Below are 7,829 nucleotides of genomic sequence, written 5' to 3' on the forward strand. Positions count from 1 at the left end.
GATATAGGTAACTACTTAACTTATTTCTGTTACAAAATAAATTTGAACATAATTTTTTGTTGTGAGTGATTATAAAAAAAATCATGTATAATATATAATTTGCATTTAATTGTCATTATGATGCTCGTATTCTATCGTATCCCCCATAAACAGATCAGAAGCATGCAGGGCGAAATTTTTGGGCAGAAATTGTTTAACAATTTTTTGTTAATTCAAAAGATCATCCGAAAATATGTTTTTATCATTTTTGCGTCATCTTAAAAAAAATATCTTATTTCATTTTTCTCAAAAGTTACTAGATGTCGAGTTTTAAAAGATGTAAAATCTTAAAAATACGAAAATAAATATTTTCAAAGCTTGAAAATGCATGTGTAAAGGATGTCAAGTGCCTAAATTGAAGATTAAACATTCAATTTCAAGATTCTGATGAGTAATGGCGGATTATTTCAATTTCGACGGTAGTTTTTAATCGTTATTTATGCGCATCCACTCACTTAAGCCACCTCGGCAGCGCGTCGCACTATACGGTGCGTATCGCACTATATGATTGAATATAGTTGGCAATAATTAATTGAATAAATAAATAAATTATTAAAAAAACTAGGTTAATAGAAAATTTTAATAAATGTCAAGTATTTGTTGAAAATTTTTCGCATAAGTACGTATATGTATAAGCGCGACAGAGACGCACCATAAAGTGCGACGCTTGGCGGCTTAAAAGTCGGGTGGAGGCGCATAATTAACAATTACAAACAACGGTCTATATTGAACTAAGCCCCCCGTTTATTTGTTAGAATTTTAAAATTACATGGGTGATTTTGGTCTAGGACAGAGAAATGAAAGGGGAGACAGATTAAAACTGTTGGTAGAAGAAGAATTTGCAATACATACTAAATACATTCTTCAAACTACCAGCAAGACGCTTTTATACCTGGGTCTCCAATAAGATCAACTAGGAAACGTAATACGGAATCAAATTGACTACATAATGGTAAACAAGAGATTCCGTAATGGATGCCTATCAGTTAAGGGTTACTAAATTTAGGTTTAGATTCAAGAAGCTGACAAAAAAAAATAGCAACAAAAAGTGCGATATGAGAATAATAAAAGATAAGAAAACAAAAAAGACAGTCGCACAGATTCTTTCAGAGAAGCTAAGTAATATGGAGCAAACATAATGCCGAAGAATCACTCCAAAATATATCTGAAACCTTTAACAACATCAGAGAAGAACATCTGATCGAAAAGAAAGAGATGAGAAAAAGTTGAATGAATGACAATGAGGAACGGCGTAAAGTATGGGCCACTTTGAAAAAAAAAATGCAATTATAGTTTGCATTCTGTGCTGGAAACAGTTGAAACTAACCAAAACCCATGTAAAGGTGACATTGGTTATGTCAGTTGTGTTTAAAAATGTTTTTAAAACCACAGAAGAGTCTGAAAGCAATTAATTTGTTTGGTCATTCTTTTTACAAATCGAAATAAGTCTGGTAGTATGGGCCACAAGGGACCAAATAAAAAAAAACACATTTTGAGTATACTTCGCATAAATCGCAATAATAAAATAGTGCATTATCGATGTCAGCACAAAGTTCATGTGACCAGCCTTACATGTTTTTCACTGGATCCAGTTTTCTTCGTAATCTTGCCCACTGACAACACAATTTGCATCTGTGTCATTTTTAGATGTGGATGGTGTAATTCTTACAGTTTTTGGACCTATTTTAGGATGTGCTGTGGGTTCTGGTTTCTTCTTTTTTTTTTTTAGTTAGCCAACTTCTCTTCTTTCTTGCCAAATGCGAATTTTTTCTTGACTTGCTTTGCTGCTTCTTTTTTTGCTGTTCGTTTTTCTTTTCTGTTAACATGTCTTTGTATGGCGTAGACGTTAATCTACCTTTCTAATGACAATGTCACTGTGAACCTAATGTTTACATCTGCAGTTTCCATACCAGTGAGAATTTTACTACACGTATTTTGCCGTGTTAAGACAGAAAAAGAACGGAGAGCCGTAAAATGTTTGCGAATTATGTACCCACGGCCTTAAACAAAAAATATCTTATTTCATTTTTCTCAAAAGTTACTAGATGTCGAGTTTTAAAAGATGTAAAATCTTAAAAATGCGAAAATAAGTATTTTCAAAGCTTGAAAATTCATGTGTAAAGGATGTCAAGTGCCTAAATTGAAGATTAAACATTCAATTTCAAGATTGTGATGAGTAACCGCGGATTATTTCAATTTCGACGGTAGTTTTTAATCGTTATTTATGCGCATCCACTCGCTTAAGCCACCTCGGCAGCGCGTCATGTCGTGTTAATATTAACAATGATATATCGAACCTATCTCCAAAGTCAACATTGGACCAAGAAACAAATTCGACATTACATCACCAACACCAACACGGCGAGCATGAGACTTTATGTGGGTCCTTATATCCTACTCCTCTGCATTCTCCAGGCATACGGTATACTATCAGTAAAAAGGAATGAATTTCGGTATAAATGCTTTATTTTCTCATTTCTTTGGTTATAATTTAGGATCTACATCATTGTGAAGTTATTATGAAGTTAATTTATATAAAAAACTGTCTCTGCTGACAGGCAAATATAAGATTCTAAGGAAGACTTAACTTGTGGTGTGAAGGCTTCTTCCGGTGCTGTCCTAGGTTATCCACACCTCATGATCTTCTTCGGGAGGCGTCAGGTTTTGATGTACTGGTCTGATGTACTGGTAGATCGGTTGTTGCCTCCGGAGTTGGCTAAATGTTCGTCGAACCCATGGGTCTTGAGGAGCTGCTATTTACCATTTACTTGATTTACTTTCTGGGAGGCATTATATCCTCTGGGCCAAAACAGATGGTGTAAAAGCTAGGGCCACGCCCTTCTCCTGGGTGCCTAGAAGAGAAAACAAGATGTAGACAACCCGCAGCATAAATTTATGAAAGGCCCCTACCACCCAAGTCAACAAAACCCCAATATTCCCCACCAGCAGCACAGAAAATCTTAGAAGTGACTTTTAAACCAAACAGTAGACCCCAAATGTGTTAATGTGAACACCCCAATTAAAAAATACAATAAAATAAATGAAGAAAAATAAATTAATTTAATCCCAAATTTTTCTATAAAATTAACGTAATAAATTAAACTTGAAAATAATTGATATTTAACACAACTGCTGATGCTAATGAATTAGCATTCACGGAAAATAAGTAAATAAATACCCCAAAATTATTTTCTTATTGGATGAATCAAATTTACAATACAAATAGGTAAAAATATAAATATATTCTGCAAATTCGAGTTAGTCAATTAACAAAAAATATTATCGGAAAAGTAAATGATAAAACCCAAAAACAACTTACCAATTAGGTCTGTAGCGCTCGCTGCTACCTACTTGGCGAAGAATATAAAAATGAGCCAGAAAGGCACCAGCATGGTATTTATAAAGGTAAAAGAAATTAATTGAAGGTCAGTATTAGCTGATAACGAAAAAGACACTCTCATTGAAATTGACAAAGTTGAACGTTTTAAAATTAAAAAAAATTAATGGCTTGATAAATAATTTTGCTTCGAAATAAAATATTTAGAAAGAACGAAAACTGGAAATAATTAAACTGTTTAAAATGAAAATGGCAATAATATTTTCTCAATAAATATTATTCGAGATGATGGAAATAACTTTTCTAATTTAAATCAGGCATCACTAATTTCATTACAGAATTGAAAATGGATATACAGGGTGCACGAAAAGAATATAAATGGACCGACTAATAAATATTTGCTACAAATGAAAATCAACAGCTACCTGAGAGGACCTCTAAATGCAGAGTGGGTCTTATTAAAATAAATTCTGCAAAGTAGCGGGTTTGCACACTACAGTCACACTATATGGTGCGTATCGCACTATATGATTGGCGTATTTAATTAGCCCATTGGCAATAATTAATGGAATAAATAAATAAATTATTAAAAAAAAACTAGGTTAATCCAAAATTTTCAAATTTTAATAAATGTCAAGTATTTGTTGGAAATTTTTCGCATAAGTACGTATATGTATAAGCGCGACAGAGACGCACCATAAAGGGCGACGCGTGGCGGCTTAAAAGTCGGGTGGAGGCGCATAATTAACAATTACAAACAACGGCCTATATTGAAATAAGCCCCCCGTTTATTCGTTAGAATCTTAAAATTAAATGTATAAACTTCAATTTAGGCACTTGGCAACCTGAAAACTAATAATTTACATATGAGTTTTTTAGGCCTCAAAAATGCGTATTTCGCATTTTTCAAATTTTAAATCGTTTAAAACTCGAAATCTATCAACTTTTGATAAAAATGACAGATCTTTTTTGAATGGAGAATATGAATTTATTCATTGTGTTTTGTTTTGATATTATTACAGTACATTTTGAACAGAGCAGTATTGTAATTATTGTTACTGAGAAAATTGTACCTAACAGTTAGGAATTTATATTTTGAATGTTAGTGACGTCTTTCTTAAGTTTTTAGACACCTTCACTTTTGAACATAGTTATTAGAGTTAAATCCAGCTATTGAAACTGAGAAATTTAACATAAATAATCATAGTAAAAAATCGTAAATAACGTGTTATATTTTCTACATTAGTTTCAAGTTTCAATGCAAGCTGTTTCTTGCAAACTTATATAAGATCTGAAAACTATTTTAATAAATGCATAGCTGAACAATACCCCCACTTAACATATAGAGAAGAAATGAATATAAAAAAACGACAATTTTACATCACATTAAGTATAACAATTAGGGGAAATCCCTTTACAAAATTAAATTCTCAGTAAGAATGACTTTTTTATTATGTGCAACCTGTCTGAAGTTTAGATTGAGTTTAGTGCAACTGATTCTCATTAGGGAGTTGAGATAGTCATCTGTTAGCTGAGATCTGTACCTATTTTTAATAAAGTTCATTCTTGAAAAGGCGGCTTCGCACACATAAGATAAGCCAAACATAGTACACAACTTCATGGCCAAACATTTTCTAAATTATTGCCAAACATTATATTCTCAATTTAAGGCGGTCCGCACAAAACTATCCTACGGTCCGGATGCGGACCGCTGTCGGCCAATTGGTGACCTCTGCTTTAATATATTAATAAAAATTGCAACACCTATATCATAATATGCTTCATGATACAGTCGGAAAAATGAAAGAATACCCATGAACGAACATATAAAACACGCTGTATTTTCCTGTCACCGTGTCACAAAGAAAATTAATAATACTTATTACATGTACTTGCGCTGACCAATTTTTTGTGTGACACGGTGACAGGAAAATACAGAGTGTTTTATATGTTCGTTCATGGGTATTCTTTAATTTTTCCGACTCTATATATTTTCAATCAATAGAATAGAGAGATGTGGTTCTGTATTGAAGGTGGCATAATATGCGGAATGAGCAATATCAAGTATGTACTTGATATTGCTCATGTATGTACATGTACTTTGACAGTTCACAATATTGAAACAAGATATTTTTAAGAAAATATCTTAGGACCAACAAATGTTTTACAAGTGTAGAAGTGTATGCTCCCACGAGGGATAAACCAGAAGAAGAGCTAGAGCAATTCTATGAGTTGTTGATAAAGTCACTTAAACGACTTAAAAAAGAAGATATAACTATTATTATGGGTGACTTCAATGCGAAAATTGGTAAAGGGAGAAGCGGTGAATTCATGGGTGATTTTGGTCTAGGACAGAGAAATGAAAGGGGAGACAGATTAAAACTGATTGTAGAGGAAGAAGGATTTTGCAATACTAAATACATTCTTCAAACTACCAGCAAGACGCTTTTATACCTGGGGCTCCCGCAAGATCAACCAGGAAACGTAATACGGAATCAAGTTGACTACATTATGATGAACAAGAGATTCCGTAATGGATGCCTATCAGTTAAGGGTTACCCCGGTGCTGACGTATCATCAGATCATGTTTCTGTTGTTGGTAAATTTAGGTTTAGATACAAGAAGCTGACAAAAAAGAATAGCAACAAAAAGTGCGATATGAGAATACTAAAAGATAAGAAAACAAAAGAGATAGTCGCACAGATTCTTTCAGAGAAACTAAGTAATATGGAGCAAACATAATGTCGAAGAATCACTCCAAAATATATGTGAAACCTTTAACAGCATCAGAGAAGAACATCTAATCGAAAAAAAAAAGAGATAAGAAAAAGTTGAATGAATGACAATGAGGAACGATTGAAAAAAAAAAATGCAATTATAGTTTGCATTCTGTGCTGGAAACAGTTAAAACTAACCAAAACCCATGTAAAGGTGACATTGGTAATGTAAGTTGTGTTTAAAAATGTTTTTAAAACAACAGAAAAATCTGAAGGCAATTAATTTGTTTGGTCATTTCTTTTACAAATCCAAATAAGTCTGGTAGTATGGGCCACAAGGGATCAAATAAAAAAAAACACATTTTGAGTATACTTGCATAGATCGCAATAATAAAATAGTGCATTATCGATGTCAGCACAAAGTTCATGTGACCAGCTTTTACATGTTTTGCACTGGATCCAGTTTTCTTCGTAATTTTGCCCACAGACAACACACTTTGTATCTGTCTCATTTTTAGATGTGGATGGTGTAATTCTTAGTTTTTGGACTTATTTTAGGATGTGCTGTGGGTTCTGGTTTCTTCTTTTTTTTTGAGATATCCAACTTCTCTTCTTTCTTGTCAAATGCGAATTTTTTCTTGGCCTGCTTTGCTGCTTCTTTTTTTTGCTCTTCGTTTTTCTTTTCTTTTAACATGTCATTGTATGGGGCATGGGGTAGACGTTAAAATCTCACTCTTCTCTGCTTTTCTCTTTCGAGTTGTCAATCGTTTTTCACTACATGAAGGCAAAGGAGCTACTTCGTTCAAAACACTTGCTATATCAGTTTGTCTTATTTTGTTGGGTGTAGATGAATTCGTGTTGATTTGTACTGCTGAGTCATTTAAAGACGCCCTATTAAGGAGGAAGAATCATGTCTGTGTTTGATGTGGATGGAAGGTTTAATGAAGCTGAGATATTTAAAGGGGTTGCAACATCTAAGGAGCTCCTAGAAACTAGTTTGGTATCAGGTTTAGAAGGTGACACTGTTGTTAAAAGATTCTAAAGAAGCTAAAGAGTTAGACACCGATGCTTTTGCCTCTAGAGGTGGTTGATGTACTATATTGGTAAGTGCACTGTCAACATGAGTCAGATTCTCTTGTGTGGTGTTTGTTCTACTATGTTGGTTACCTCACTGCCCATGAAATCTAAATCACTAAAATTGTGTCGATTTGTTGGATAAATAGCAGTGCATCTGAATCCATTTTCTGCTGTATCTAGGCGGCACACTTGCCTGTAAACGCCATCAACTACTAATTTTGCTATGTCAGTCATTGATTCTTTGGCCTGGATTGGCCGTCATCGGCAAACTACAAGCAGCATGGTAACAGTTCTTGAAGGGCTTCATAAATGACCTGTCGGGGTTGTAACTTGTGAGTAGTGTGTGGGGTAAAGCTCAACATATGCACATAATTTTCTCGTGCATACATGATGACATCTAGATCCTTGTGGCTTCCATGACCATCTACAATAAGCAAGACTGGATCTGCCCGTGAGGGTTTGGTGAATGACACAAAATGTTTATTAAGCCATTTAAGGAAACCTTCTTTGGTTATCCATCCACTCGAAGTTGGGAAATAAATACTTTCAGCTGGAGCACCAATCATGAGACGGTCAATCAATTTTTTTTTCGGGGGAAAATAAAAAGGGGAGGAATGAACTGTCCGATAGCGCTTATGCAGAACATGAGAGTAACATTG

At 34.0% G+C, this 7,829-nt stretch overlaps 1 long non-coding RNA gene across 1 annotated transcript; it reads right to left on the reverse strand.

Annotated features, from left to right (window-relative positions):
- Window positions 1-2,487: 2,487 nt before the first annotated feature.
- On the reverse strand, window positions 2,488-5,211 carry LOC126883919 (uncharacterized). Its single transcript, XR_007697754.1, has 2 exons — window positions 3,359-5,211; window positions 2,488-2,891 (listed from the first exon to the last, which is right to left on the reverse strand). It is a non-coding gene; the product is annotated as an uncharacterized LOC126883919 (long non-coding RNA).
- Between the last annotated feature and the right edge of the window lie 2,618 nt (window positions 5,212-7,829).

Source organism: Diabrotica virgifera, chromosome 4 (assembly GCF_917563875.1).
Source record: "Diabrotica virgifera virgifera chromosome 4, PGI_DIABVI_V3a".
Taxonomy (NCBI): Eukaryota; Metazoa; Arthropoda; class Insecta; order Coleoptera; family Chrysomelidae; genus Diabrotica; species Diabrotica virgifera.